The sequence below is a fragment of the Anabrus simplex genome, chromosome 5 (genome assembly GCF_040414725.1).
Source record: "Anabrus simplex isolate iqAnaSimp1 chromosome 5, ASM4041472v1, whole genome shotgun sequence".
In the NCBI taxonomy this organism is placed as follows: domain Eukaryota; kingdom Metazoa; phylum Arthropoda; class Insecta; order Orthoptera; family Tettigoniidae; genus Anabrus; species Anabrus simplex.
In genome coordinates, this window is record NC_090269.1 from 63,066,168 (window position 1) to 63,082,392 (window position 16,225).

The following is a 16,225-nucleotide window of genomic DNA, read 5'->3' on the forward strand; positions in this document are numbered from 1 at the left end:
GCTATGTAAGAAGTTCTTCATCATGTCATTCGATATGGGTCGTGAAGACTTAAGGGACTTCATAAACAGTAATGGTGAATGTGTGAAAGACAATTTGAATAAATTGAGACTGGCCACAATATCACTATTGCCAATAACTAGCGCTGACAGTGAAAGGGGATCTAACACTTTGAATGACTTCATGACACCATCCTAGAACTGTCTCTTGATTGAAAATGTGCCTAGTTTGATGTTCATGAACTTATTCGATACACAAGTTTTGTGGGATCCAAAACCTTATGTACAAGAATGGTTGCTGAAACATAGGATGGCTGATGACAGAAGAATCAGACAGCGTCAGCTTCAAGGAAGTGAAAGATACAAGACTCTTTGTAAGCTCTTTTGACTGTGAATGTTTGGATTTGATTTCCATTTGTAAGTAATTTTTTATATAAAGTATTATCATGACAAATACTGTGCATCTTTTGTGTTATTTTAAGTTATGTAGAACTATATTATAGGTCAGTTAAGTTGATACTGAACTTATATGTGAATTTGAAAAATACCTTCATTAGTGTTTTTCTATTATTGTATTATCATCATGGTTATTATTAGTTATCAGATAATCTAGAAAATTAGTAAGATGTATAATAACTTATTGAAAATGCTAGTGGCAAATATTTCTTAATACGGAAAACAACTGCAACCGACAAAAACTGTGTTATGCTAACACAGCAAAATTATTCTGAGGTTTTGCTGTAGCAGTGGCATACAGCTTTCTTGCCCTTCTGATTTTGCATCTTGGTATACTGAATGCAATTATACATTCATTCATCTTTAGTTTGTCATTTCACAAAAGAGTCTGAAACCTATTTCTGTTACCACTGCAACCCTGCTCTTGACCCCTCCTTACACTTGGTGGCTAATGCTGAATGGTGTCCAGACACAAACCAAGAGTCAACAAATTTAGCTGGGTTAATGAGCCAAACAGGAGGTCCATTGATCTTTACAAACAACAGACCAGAAACTGTTGCAATATTTAGTGATCTCAATGGTGTGATAATGAGGTTCATCTATGAGAAACCTCTTTCACATTCACTCGATGATATGGCTATCAACTCGATTGACTGTTTCAATGCAGTGAGGCATTCTGCGAACACTCTGGAGTAGAGATACTCTCAGAATCCTGTAATTTTTTTTTTTTTTTTGCTAGTTGCTTTACGTCGCACCGACACAGATAGGCCTTATGGCGACGATGGGATAGGAAAGACCTGGGAGTTAGAAGGAAGCGGCCGTGGCCTTAATTAAGGTGCAGCCCTAGCATTTGCCTGGTGTGAAAATGGGAAACCATGGAAAACCATTTTCAGGGCTGCCGACAGTGGGATTCGAACCCACTATCTCCCGGATGCAAGCTCACAGCCGCGTGCCCTTGACCGCACGGCCAACTCGCCTGGTAATCCTGTAATTATGAGCCTTTTATTGAGTTTGACGTTGGAGGCAAGTTTCCTCATTTCATTTTCCCCAAATGTTATTGGGACATTTTGTGTCCAGTTTTTTTCATCCATTACTTTGATGGTATCAGCACGCTTGAAGTCTTTTTCACTTGAGCAGTCTAGTTTCAATAGACTTTTTAAGTATCCCGTAAAACTTTCTGGAGTTCAAAGTCTGGTTGTCTTTCCTACCCTCCTTTTGTGGAGTGGAACTCCGAAAAAAGACATGTAGTTTACTGCTTCTTGAGCCAAAATGAGTAAAGTTCTGGAACTAATTTTCTTTCCTAAAACAAAGCAGCTTTAATTTTTAACTTTTTGTTAGCATAGTCTAGAGCAATGTTACGATGTTGCAAAGCTTCACTTAGCTCTGAGAGCTGTTCCAATGCATCAGCCATCAAGTCCAAGTCTAGAATGAAGTTAGTTTCAGTAATCTTTTTGAGGAGGCCTTCAAACATACTTTTTCCTTTGCTCTCTCTGGTTGGATCATTTAAAACTTCTTTAAAGTGATTGTAACATATGGACTAGAAATGCTGATAACTAATAAGAGACAAGATAGTAAGATCCAAGCAGTAGAAATGACATTTTTAAGAACATCAGTTAAAAAGACAAGAAGAGATAGAATTCAAAATCTTAAAATCAGAGAAGAGCTAAATATAGAACCATTAGTACATAAGATACAGAAAACAAGACTGAGATGGTTCGGACATGTTAAAAGAATGGGAAAGGAACGGGTAACAAGAAGGTAATTGGAAAGAGACCCGTTGGAAGACTAAGAAGAAGGTGGATGGATCAGATTTGGAAGGACATTAGAGAAGCTGGATTGGATGTGGCAGAAGTAATGGAGCAGCCAGACATGCCCACACACTTGAAGAAATAATTTTCAATCATATTCCAGAAGTTAAGAGCCAACACCTAGCAACTGCGTCGAGCGTCACCATTTGACCAACAATTTCAAACAACAGCAGTTGCACCTTCATAGTTGAGCAACAATTTCAGCTAAGCTTTATCATGAACTTGTTATTTGTTCAATTCATCACACATGACAGCAAGCTGTCCAACAAATACGTTATAACAACAGCAATTTTAATGTTGAATTTGACTGCAACTTAACCAATCGTACAGCATAGATTCAAATAATTTCTCCGTAATTAATGGTTTATAATAGTCTGACATTTTTCACTCGTGATTGAGTTCACATTAGGCACTGGAACCAACTAGTAATGCTTTTTTTCAGAAAGAACAAGTCATCAGACAAAAGACCACTAATGTTTTTAAGCAGCTCATGCATAAAAAATGTCAAAGATCCATTTTAGTCACAGACATTTTAAATTTCACAAGTGATAAGAAAGGAATGACCAAATTCTCATTTTAGAAAAGTTTCTTTTATCATTAAGTTCTTCTTCATTAGCAATCATTTGTATCAACCATAATTTTAGATGTTTTTATTGTATCAATTTAAAGATATCATATAAGTAAGAAAATATTTTAAAAAATGTAATCTTTGTTAACATGTAAGGATTGTTCAGGATCCTGACCAATGACTTTAAGGTTTGAGTCAAGGCTGATGATGCCCCTGAAGGGGGGCGAAACATGTACCGAATAAGACTTTATAATATTATGTAAATCTTAATTACAGTAACTTGTTTTGTATTGAAAAGGTGGCCTTAATAAACATTTTTGTATTAGACTTGATAAACATCAAATTCAATACGGACAAAACATGAGAATTGTCACAAGTACAGTAAGTGATATGTTCCGATCTCTCAGTGAAGAGAGAGCGTGGAATGACATTAGTAGACGGATAAGTTTGAATGGTGTCTTTGGATAAGTTTGAATGGTGTCTTTAAAAGTAGGAAAGATCACAATATGAAGATAAAGTTGGAATTCAAGAGGACAAATTGGGGCAAATATTCATTTATAGGAAGGGGAGTTAGGGATTGGAATAACTTACCAAGGGAGATGTTCAATAAATTTCCAATTTCTTTGCAGTCATTTAAGAAAAGTCTAGGAAAACAACAGATATGGAATCTGCCACCTGGGCGACTGCCCTAAATGCATATCAGTAGTGATTGTTTGATTGATTGATTGATTGATTGATTGATTGATTGATTGATTGATTGATTGATTGATTGATTGATTGATGAATCCATATGATGCCCATCACAATCTACAGACTTAGCATCACAAAATGGTTAATGGTGATTTTTTGTTTTGGTAACATGCTGTCCTTGAATTTCTTGTTAAAAGGAAATTCCTTCTGCTGAAATTCAGCACAGACTTCAGTATTCATTTGCAGATACATGCATGGGTGTTAGTACTGTTATGAGATGGACGAAACATTTCAAAGATGAAAACGCAAGCGTACAAGATAAACATTGTTTCAGTCATGTTTTATGAAGTGTCGCTGGGTATTTTCTGAAAATGGCAGCAAGGTATGATGCTCATGATTATGTGTTCAGGAACAATGATGAGTTACTGGAATATCTGAATACTTTACCTTTTACTGGGAGTGATTCTGAGAATAATGACTGACAGTGACAGTAGTGAGGTTATGGCGGGAAGTGCATAAGCAAGTGCTGTGATTATATTTGAGAGCTCATAAGATTCCAAACTTACTAATGAAGCAAACGACTGTCTTGAGGATGAGGATAACGATGACGATGGTGATAGTGGTAGTGGTAAAGGTCCCCATACATCTGGATTTTGGGAGGTTTTTGTAGGAAGTGATAGTACTTATCAACCTACATCTACCTACTATGAAAATCCAGGTCCAAAATATGTCCTGCTCTGCAATGCCAAACTTATTTTGTATTTTTCTCTCTTCTTTCCTCAGACCCTGTGGCAGCTTCTGGTGGCAAACTAATAGATATGCTACTCAATTCTTGAGGTCAGTACAACAATTGAAGATACATTCTCTCTTAAAGCAGTGGAGACCTGTTACTCTAAAGGAAATGGTGTCATTGCTGTATTGTTAGAGATGGGAATTACACATAGATCAACAATGTCTAAATACTGGATAACTGACTCTCAAGTCATCTATAGGTTCTTAAAGATGTTCTCAAGGAGCAGATTCCAGCTGATTCTGAGATTCTTTCACCTTGCGAATAATGATTTGTTGTTTCCACCAGGCCATGTGCTCACTTCAGTCCTCTTGTAGCTGCCTCTGTGGATCCGTGGTAGAGTGTCGGCCTCCGGATCCCAAGATAGCGGGTTCAAACCCGGCAGAGGTAGTCGGATTTTTGAAGGGCGAAAAAAAGTCCATTCGACACTCCATGTCGTACGATGTCGGCATGTAAAAGATCTCTGGTGATACATTTGGTATTTACCCGACAAAATTAATTAAATCTCAGCCATAGACGCCCAAGAGAGATCCGGTTTACTCTGTCTGCCATCTAACGGACCTAGAGTAAAACGGAACGTCGAAATTGACGAGCAGACAGCCAGATGGCGTCAAATCGAAATGTCTGCACACGGTAGCTGAGGCCATACGATTATTATTATTATTAGTCTTCTTGTGGATATCACCAACAATTTGTTCTGGCACTATTACACTCAACTTAGCATAGATGAGTCACTTGTTGGAACAAAATATCACTCCTCTTTGTTGTAGTATCTTCCAAACAAAAACATCACAAATGGGAGATAAAATTTTGGATGCTGTGCGACTCAATATCACATTATTGTTTGGGTTTCTTCTGCTACTGTGGAGCAAAGAGCAATATCGATAGGAAAAATAGACAGAAACATGGACTAGCATTTCTTATTGTCACTAAATTACTGGTGACTGGCAACTACCTAATGAAGGGCTATCATGAAGTGATGGACAATTTCTTTACTGTGATTAATCTGGCCCAGTATTTGTTTTCTAATGGAACATTCTTCACAGGTACTCTCCGGCTAAACAGGAAGGATCCCTTCAGGACTGAAAGGTAAGTTTGGTACTGGTGAAGCTAAGTACTTTAGAAAGGATGAGGTCTTGATGGCTGGCTGTCAGGAGAAAAATCTAAAAAAACAATCTAGTTTTGCTCTTGTCTATCCATTCCATTGATGAAAGCAAGACTACCACTAAACCAAAGAAGAACAGACCCTGTAAGGAGGTAATGAAAACCAGTAATTATACATCAGTACAATGGATTTATGGGCTGCGTTGATGGTTCGGATATTATGCTATACAGGTGCTTAGATGAGTGCCTGACACTCACGTTCTGGAAGAAGGTCATCTGTTCAATTTTGCGAGAATGGTGCTGAATGTATACATTATCTACGAAGAAAGCTCCACTACCACGAGACTGAAAAGGTTCAAATTTACATTTACCGTTATTTATGAACTAAAAAATGAGCGGATGTCAGAAAAGAACCTCTTATCTCCACTGATGGTTATGAATTTCATGTTTTTGGTCCGTATTGAACTGAACAAGACCAGCAGTTTTTTAAAATCAGGAGTTTATAGGATCAAATGTACCACCTGTAAAAAAACCTACATCGGGCAAACCGGGAGAAACTTCATTATCAGATACCACGAGCACACTAACGCAATAAAATACAACAAGTTTTCAGCCATCGGCCAACACATGCAAGATTATAACCATAATTTCACCAATATTGAACAAGACATGGACATCCTCGTATTAGCAAACAAGGGCCCTTTACTGAACATAATGGAAAATTACTACATACACCTAGACCAATACTTTAATGCCAGTCACAATCTCAATGAAATCTCAGAGAAACCCAACATACTCTTCGATCTATTTATTACTTTCCTCAGAAACAATAATGCAGCCAACCTAAACTCAATCCTAAATTTAATCAAAGGTACTTTTCCAAGACAATTACACTTTCTCCCGCACCCTTCAGCCCCACCTTAAGCCCTCTTCCTAAGCCATATTTCATTTCAATACAAGAACTTACTGATTTTCATGATTATAATTTTTACAACACCCCATTTATACTTTATTCTTTGTTAAAAACCTCTTAGTATATATATTCCTTGTATTATTAACTTTTACCATAACATCTCATTTCACTTGTTATTCTTTAAAATAATATTGTCTTAGGATTTCGCCACAAATGATCTTTGCTCCAATACGGCTGATGATGACCCCTAGATGGGTCGAAACTAGTACCGTATAATTTTGTAATTTTGTGAATATATTGTATTGAAAAGGTGGAAACATTTACGTTATTATTATTATTACTTATATCTTATCTCCACCACGACATCTGACAGTTCCAAGTCGTCCTGGAGCGCTACTGCAAAATCCCCCAGGACACAGCTTGAAATGTCGCTCCGTGTGTAGCAATAAAGATGGTAGACTGGTAAAGAGATCTCATTTACAAAGCTCAAAGTGCAACTCCACCCATTATATTTGGGGGTCCACAAGTGTTAAACATGGTAGTGACTGAAGAATTATAAATGCATACATTTATTTCTTGTAGATAATGTTAAGAAAATTCAATAAATACTAGGCAGAAAATCCTGGGTCTGTTTTATATCTGACTATGAGTACACATCAAAAGACATCCTGCCACACCATTCTTAGGTGAGTACCGGTACCTAAATACTTCAGGTATCTTTTATAGGTCTGAACTTGAAAAATAGAATATGTTCCATGATAATTTCCCAGAAAAAATGTTTTCATCCTCAAACGTAATCTAGATTGGCATTATTCACTATCAGTTTCAAAATAGTCAACCTTTCTGATAAATTTGGGACAATGTTCAATTATTTGGATTTAGAATTTGGAGAATTATGGGCCATCTTATTCATCCTTGTAATTTGGTCACAAAGTGGGTGGTATTCTTAGCATACCCACTGTAAATAGGCATGACACTAAGAGGATTAACCTGACATTCCTTAGGGAACCAATGGCTTTGAGCAGAGGAGACCACTTTGAGTGGGTGATGAGTCCACATTGGAGGAAATGTCACTGGAACCCCTGTCTGAGGCCAGCAGCTTAGCCAGCAGTGGACTTGGTTCAAAGATGACTTATTGGCAAAAGGGCCAAGTACTGGGTAGACATGGGCAGAGTTGCATGAACAAAAAGACTGTGTTACTGCAACGCTTGCCAACCTACCCAGCAAGTGTGGGTTTTAATGCCAACCCCCTCCAAAATGGAAATGTTGAATTGTAAAACAAAACTATGCCAGGCTGGTAGAGCAAAATGCTTGAAATCAGTGGCGATGCGTGACGTTCTGAAAAGTGTTACCACACTCCTTCTGAGAGTATATTGTTGCTCGCACTCAGTGGCGGTGGGCTCTCAGGAGCACATGAGCACGTGAACACCCAGTTTTAATACATTTTTACATATTCATGGATAATTTAAAACTTTTCTTCCTTCCGACCCGAATTCGACAATCGATCGAAAGCATTCGACTTATATCGAAGCTCCGTTACACCGCCAGTTGTTCGTTTTGACTTACAGTGCAGCGAGCACACTGGATAATGCGCTATTGTGCTGAAGACTGTACGCATACGCAAAGCAGATGACGTCATGGTTTATGCTCTGATATTCCCATTAGCAAGGAGCACGGTAAGGTACGTGCCTTGCCGTCTAAAGCCACCCTCAAACCAGTGGCAGTATTACAGTTGACCACAAGGGTTCGCCACCTCCCCTATTACGGTTAGCCAGAGCCTCCCAGGAGCTACTATTGCATTACATTACCGGAAGATTTCGCTAGTAATTCTGAATAGGCATTTTCTAGCTCGTTGTGAATAGTTGTTCGTAACTATGGTTTGTAACCATGGTATTCTTTGTGTAAGAGGAAATGAACTCAGTTCAGGTAATTTTAACCGGCGGAATATTAACCTATTGGGATATGTTAGAAATTAAAAGGCTTCGACCGGACAGACCAGATTTGATTATAGAAAAAGTTACAAAAACTGACAAACGCAGATACAGGCGTAAGTTTAAGAGAGAAATGTATGAAACACGCAAGTAGCTCTGTGGATGTAGATCTAGGAATGCCCTTTTTCTGTTTGCCCTGTTTATTGTTCAACAAAGAAAGAAGTGTATGGAATTCAGCTGGGTGCACAGACCTTGCTCATTTGAGTGCAAAAATAAATAAACATGAAAATTCTCATGCACACAAAAATGCGAGTATTGAATTCCCTTTGCTAGTGTTGTCTGTAATTTCCAAGACGAGAATAATTAACATGTGATACAGTAGAACCCTGATTAACCGAGATAATGTGGAGACTATTGGGGTCAATTCGGAAACAATTATTTAAAAAATCGTCCGATAAATGCGGTACCCTTTATTTCTATGCTTCTCGTCATACCCAGGTGAACTTTGTGCTATTTAAAAACCAAGAATAGTGCTCGCATCCTTCAATGTTCGCAGTGCAGTAAAGTAGCGCGCCTGCCTCTTACCCGGATGCCCCGGATTCGATTCCCGGCCGGGTCAGGGATTTTTACCTGGATTTGAGGGCTGGTTTGAGGTCCACTCAGCTATGTGATTGCAATTCAGGAGCTATCTGACGGTGAGATGGCGGCCCCGATCTAGAAAGCCAAGAATAATGGCCGAGAGGATTCGACGTGCTGACCACACGACAGCTTAATCTGCAGGCCACCGGGCTGACCGGCGGTCGCTTGGTAGGCCATGGGGTTTGGTTTTGTTCTACACTAACAACCAGGAGAACTTTGGATTATTTAAAAACCAAGAATAGTTCCTTCAATATTCTCTGTGTAGTAAAGTTATTATGAATTTTACTTTTGTTCTACACTAACAGATTAATCTAGTATAAAATTTGTCCTCGGTTACAGGGTTTTTAGTGAAGTGATTTATGTACCTATGTTACTTTTTTGCTGATCTGAGACATGAACAAAAATGTTGTTGTGAACCCCCTAAAGATTTTGTCACAAGCCGCCACTGCTCGCACTACAACAAATTATGAGTAACTTTGCCAGCAAAGATGAAATGTGATGCGTGTCAGCTTTCTTCCAAAAACCACAACAAAGCAAATAGATATGGCAGAGTCTCAATAATGCAACACATAATGAAAATGACTACATTCTATGCTCGAGCAAAGACATTTTTATTGTTGTGTCTGTATTAAAAACATTTAATACTGGCAGTGATCAGGGATTGGTGACAGCAAGCATAAAAATATATACTTGCCTAAAACAGAAAAAGATGATTTTGAAATCCCTGCAAGCAAGGAGAACTGCACTTCTGGATAAAGAAGAGGAATTTATTTATTTAGCGTATGATGAATACAATATTATATACAATATGTACAACTACCATCTCAAGTTCATAACTAAAGTTCCATATCAAAAGTTGAGAGCCAGAGAAGAGCTTCACTTGATACACAGTGTAAGTCCTCTATAGAGCCTCCATAAGCATGCAAAGGACACTCAAATGCAATGTGATCCACTGTCTGCTCCTCTTCTGCGCAGTCACATCGCGATGATGTCTTCCATCCTCATTTGAAGAGAGTGGCTCCACATCTACCTTGGCCAGTCCTAATGCAGTTTAGTGTCCTCCACTGCCGCCTGGGAAGGAAAAAACCATATGGGCACTTGCAGGGGTTCTCAATGATGTGATGATGTGGTAACGAGGATTGCTGTTGCCATTGTTCTTTCCAGGCGTCCGATACATTAAAGGAGGTGTCCTGTGGATTCATTACAGTATGCCAAGAAGGGTGTATGGATTTCAGTCATTTAGCTGGAGAAGCTGCTATGTCAGAATGAATAGGGAGGTGAGGATTGTTTTCTATTTCTTCCATAAGTTAAGCAGTGACTGTAATCTTCTTAGGGATGGAGGCGGTATGTGGCTTAGGATGGGAAGCCAGTGTGTGTTAGTTGGTCGGATGCACCCTGTAATGATACGCATTGCTTGGTTCAGCTGGGTGTCTACTAGTCCAGTGTGAGCACTGTTAAGCCAGGTTGACCACCAATATCCAGCAACGGAATAAGAAAGTGCAAGAAGAGCAGTGGATCTCAGGATTTGAGCATTAGCACCCCAGGATGAAAGAGGAATATGAAAGTGAGATCAAAAAGAATCTGGGACCAAAACAGGAACTCATTGAAATGAATATCGACAGATTATCTGTGAAGATCACACATGACATTCACAGTGCTGTGAAAGAAGTGTGTGCTCTCATCCAAGCTCACAGCTGCTACAATGGGACTAATTGAGCAGAGAAAGAATACTAGATGAGACTCCTCACATTATAAAAACTCAGCAAAACAATCTTGTCAGGGGCGATTTCTCCGAGCATGCTACGCTTGCTGCGCAAGTGCAATATTTTTCTAAAGCAGGCGAGTTAAAAAAAAAATTACAGTATGTACCGTATCTGTAATAGATCTGCATTATACAAATCGCATGTTGCATATATCTTGGCGAGTCCAGCGAGGCTTGCTCGTGTCTTAGGAGCTTCAGCGGAGCTGTCGACACAGCGAGAAATGTATGCGCGCGCAGGTTTCTTCTCTCCAAGGCCGGTTGCAAGCTGTTACGTTTGTAATGTGTAGTTGGAAGCTCTGGTCTGAGAGCTACAGAGCTAGTGTGTTGTGTCAGTGAGTAGTGTACTGTAAGTTCCTGATCATCTATTCTGAATTATTTGACGTGCTGCAATGGGTTCCAAACCATGCATTATTGACAGTTTGTTATCAAATCCATTTTCTCGGAGGACTATCGAAGAGAAAACAGACATTATTAAGAATGGCAGAATGGCAGGCCCTGTCCGGCGCTGCCAGATTTAAAGACACAGCACAGGGAGAAAAATAGAGAATATGTACGTTCGTTCTCTGTATCTCAATATAATAATACGCACTGGTTGACAGGATCCAAGAAACTGAATAGACTGTTTTGCTGGCCGTGTTTACTATTTTCTGCTGATAACGATGTATGGTGTAAAAGTGGCTTTGACACTTTGAACACCCTGACACTGTCCATTACAAGACATGAGAAATCTGCAAACCATATGAAGTGTTTCTTGCAGTTAAATAGCTTTGGGCGTACAAGGATCGACCACCAGCTGGATGAACAGAAACGCGTCAGTGACCAACTTCATAATGAAAAGGTAAAGAAAAATCGTGGCATACTTAAACGACAGATCGATGCAGTGTGTTCTTTTTTAGCAAAACAGGAACTACTATTTCGCGGACATGACGAGTCTGCAACTTCCGTAAACAGAGGGAATTACATCGAACTTCTACAAATTATGTGAATATGATCCTGTTCTGGCAGCTCATCTGAAAGACTCCACCATTTTTAGAGGGACGTCGTCTGCAATCCAAAATGATTTAATAGCAGAAATAAGTTCAGTAATAGGGAACATGCATGATCCGGGGTTTTAATTAAAAATATGCTAATCTGATTCAAAATTGCATGCAGAATTCAAAAATGTGATCAGAATGTACAAATAATAACTCCAAACATGATAAAAATCTACGAAAATGTCACGTCACGCAAGTACGCGATCTCATTGGCCTGACGTCATCGTACAGGTTGACTGAATTAGCAGACGAAATAACACGTAGTGTGCTGTGAGAAGCAGGATACATATCGCGTATTTCTACTTTACGTTAGTGTCTAGTATGGTTAAATTCGAGGTCTATACATTGGATAATAATCTTAGTGGTATATTTTAGACTTAAAATGAATCCTGCGCAGACAGTGAGGCAGAAAACTTATAAATGGTGTAGAGTTCCGATGTGCAATAGCACATCGCATACCATCCCAAACAAATTGTTTATAAACGTTCCAAAGACGCTAAAACTAGGGAGAAATGGATTTTGGCGAGCTGGAGAAATGCTGGTGATATATCGGAAAAGTCTACAGTTTATTTTTTTGAAGATTTTAACGTAAGATGAATTTGTTTGAATTTTCAAATCATTTTTCCATGTCAGCTGTTCTAGTGGTAAAACTTTAAATTTTAATGTATGATGCTTTATTTAAATGCTTCAATTACATCTTGGAATATGAAAGTAATAAACCGTGCATTAAATAATGCTGATTATTAAAGTATTCTCCAAACCTCACCTATGTTTTGGATGATCCATGTCAAGATAATAAATCAAAGGGGTTATGAACCATTTTGACAGCTCTATTTCTACCAATATATCTTGGCATGGGACAGTTATGTATGTCTTTATTGAAGAGCTTAATTGGTAAAGAAATGTAGGCTATATCTAAATACCCTATAATGTAACAAAGAATAGGCGTGTACATCAAGAAAGGAAACGACGTGAATTTAACAAATGTATAACTCTACACAAAACCAATGCTTGTCTGTTGGAGTCTTATAAGTTAACAATGCTCAATTATAATAATTATCATAATATTAATGAAATAAATAGCATAATTGCACACAGGTGAAAATAGTGATGTAGGCGTTTAAAATATAATCCAACTTAGCATAAGTTTTAGGTTATACAAGCCAAGTCAATAAACCGAAGGGTAAAAATACCGCGCGAGTTGTCCGTGCGGTTAGGAGCGCGCAGCTGTGAGCTCGTATCCGGGAGGTAGTGGGTTTACCCCACTGCCGGCAGCCGTGAAGATGGTTTTCCGTGGTTTCCCATTTTCACACCAGGCAAATGCTGAGGCTGTACCTAAGGCCACGGCCGCTTTGTTCCCATTCCTAGGCCTTTCCTGTCCCATCGTCGCCATAAGACCTATATGTGACGGTGTGACGTAAAGCAAACAGAAAAAAAAATTAAAGTCACAGCACCCAAAGACATTCCTGTATTGAGCGACTAAAATGTCACCAGGACACTTTTCTTTCCTGATATGCTCAGCTTGTTAAAAGCCAAATGCAATTAATGTTACTGGCTTCACGCCCCGCTAACTACTTCTACGATTTTCGGAGACGCCGATGTGCAGGAATTTAGTCCTGCATGAGTTATTTTACGTGCCAGTAAATCTACCGACACGAGGCTGACGTATTTGAGCTCCTTCAACTACCACCGGACTAAACCAGGATCGAATCTGCCAAGTTGGGGTCAGAAGGCCAGCACCTCAACAGTCTGAACCACTCAACCCGACTTGTGAAAACTAGATGAAGTCATATTTACCTTTATCATGTTTAACTTTTTCCCTCCACAAAGATATTTAATTCTCTTTCATGGGCCCCGGAAGTGGGTAGGCCAGTTGTCCCAACCATAAATATATATTTTTTGAGGAATGATAGATTATAGCCCTATAGTACTATGATCTTTCTTTCTTTCCTTCTTTCTTTCTTTCTTAATCAGTTTATTTTCAGGGTTGTTTTCTCTCGGACTCAGCGAGGGATTTCACCTCTACCACTTCAAGGGCAGTGTCCTGGAACGTGAGACTTTGAGTATGGTGATGCAACTGGTGAGGAAGGCCATTACCTCGCCCAAGCGGCCTCACCTGTTATGCTCAACAGGGGCCTTGTTGGAGGATGGGAGGATCGGAAGGGATGGACAAGGAAGAGGGAAGGAAACGGCCGTGGCCTTAGGTGCCTGGAGGAAAAGTAGGAAAATACGAAAAACCACTTCGAGGATGGCTGAGGTGGGATTCGAAACCCTTCTACTCAGTTGACCTCCCGAGGCTGAGTAGACCCCGTTCCAGCCCTCGTACTATTTGTTTTCAACTTTCATGGCAGAGCCGGGAATCGAAACCGGACCTCCGGGAGTGGCACACATTAACCACTACACCACAGAAGCGGACTAGTACTATAATGCTACCTATATGTTTATGTTAGTGCTGAAATCCGATTTCTTAATTTACTAATGCTGAAAGCCCGAAAATGTAATGTTATTCTTTAATAGGGGAATCAGTCTAGAAGGAAATGTTGAAAGTGATGTGATATCTATCCAGGTTCGTTGTTGTCCTAATACTATGGGTTACAGTACATTGCACGTATATAAAAGACGCCACTTACAAACTTGCTTGTTATCCGCGAATTTCTGCGGCCACAAAAGTCACTATTTTTCAAGAATGATGACATTTGCACATGGTAGATTGTCTGACTGTGCTGTTTGGAACCTTTCTTCTGTCATTTCGAAGTTATTCGCGATCATGAATAATAAACAATCGGCTTTTAGCAACGGCTGATGCACAACGGCTGGTAGAGCTGCATGCGGTACTGGATCGTGACGTCACAGCGCGCCGCTTACGTCAGAGGCCGTTTCACTCGCCTTGCGGAGAGGCACTATTAAATATTTTTTTAATGGTAGAAAACAAGGCAACATACCACAATGTAATGCGTTTACGTACTATTTCATTGGTGTACTTTTCAAAAAAAATATTTTTGAAAATGATGCATGTTCCCAATTGTGAGAAGAATAAAGGAGGAGCTCAAACAAGCAACTTTTGTTGCAATAACATTGGACGAAATGCCCGATATCATTAATAAGTCACAACTCTCTACTTTACTCTGTTTTGTAGATGAAAGTGGTGAAATTCAAGAGAGGTTTCTTGGTTTTGCTGACGTTAGAAAAGATCGCACTGCTGGAGCCCTCTTAAATCATGTTCGTGCTGTTTTAAAAGAGTTCAGTTGTGAGGAAAAGATTGTGGCTCAAACGTATGACGGTGCTGCTGTCTTAGCCAGTCATGTGAATGGGCTTAATAAACTACTTCAAGACCAGTATCCATATGCGACATTTGTGCATTGTTATAGCCACCTATTGAATTTAACACTACAGCAGTCTGCTTCAGAAATCAAAGAATGTACAATTTTCTTCCAAACAATGTCAGGACATGCTGCTTTTTTTTCAAAGTCTACAAAGAGAACAGCTGCTCTTTGAGATTTTGTTCAGAAGAAGTTGCCAACAGTAGCACCAACGAGATGGAATTTTGCTTCACGTCTTATTAATACTGTGAAGGAATATTATGATACGCTGGTGAAATTCTTTCAACATGTACAGGATACTTCAGACGACTGGGATGAAAACACTACATTGAAAGCACAAGGATTTTTGTTCTTCTTACTTAAGTTCAACACTAGATTTCTGCTGGCAGTGTTCTCCAAGATTTTTTCATTCTCCGATACTGTGTTCAGTATTTTACAAACAAAAAGTCTGGATATTCAGTACTGTGGCAAGAAGGTTGAGGAGCTCTCTTTAAATATCCAATCTATGAGAGATGAAGATTTTTATAGTTTGTATGGACATGTTGATACTGAAATTGATGTTTATGGAGGACAGCCGTGCTCTAAAAATCGAAGAATTAGTGATGAACCAGAAAAATCAAAATACAAACGTCTATTCAATGAAATTATTGACAATGTACTTCTCCAAATAGGAGAGCGTTTTAAATGCATAAAGAAATTTGTGTTCTTCTCGCTGTTGGATTGTGATTTGTTTGAGAAGCACAGAAATAGGTTTCCAGACAGTGATGTTACTGCCCTAGAAAAGATCTATGGATCATTTTTCGACATTGTTCGTTTAAAAACCGAATTAAGTGTGATGTATTCATCTTCTGATTTTAAAGAGAAAAGTGTTTCAGACTTAATGCAGTTTATGCATACTAATAAACTGTACATGGGTATGCCAGAAATGTTCAAGCTCATCAAACTTGTAGCAAGAATTCCTGCTACTACATCCTCTGCAGGACGTTCTTTTTCAACACTGAGACGCATTAATACATATCGCAGATCGACTCAAGATCAGGAGAGGCTATCATCATTAGCTACGTTGTCGATTGAAAAAGGATTGCTTGCAAAAATTAGATTACAGTCCTCTTTCTATGATGAAGTTATTGATGGTTGTGTAAAGATAAGCCACAGAGTAGAGTTTGTTTTCAAGTAGGAAGATCTAATAAATAGTTGCAATTTTTCTGTGTAT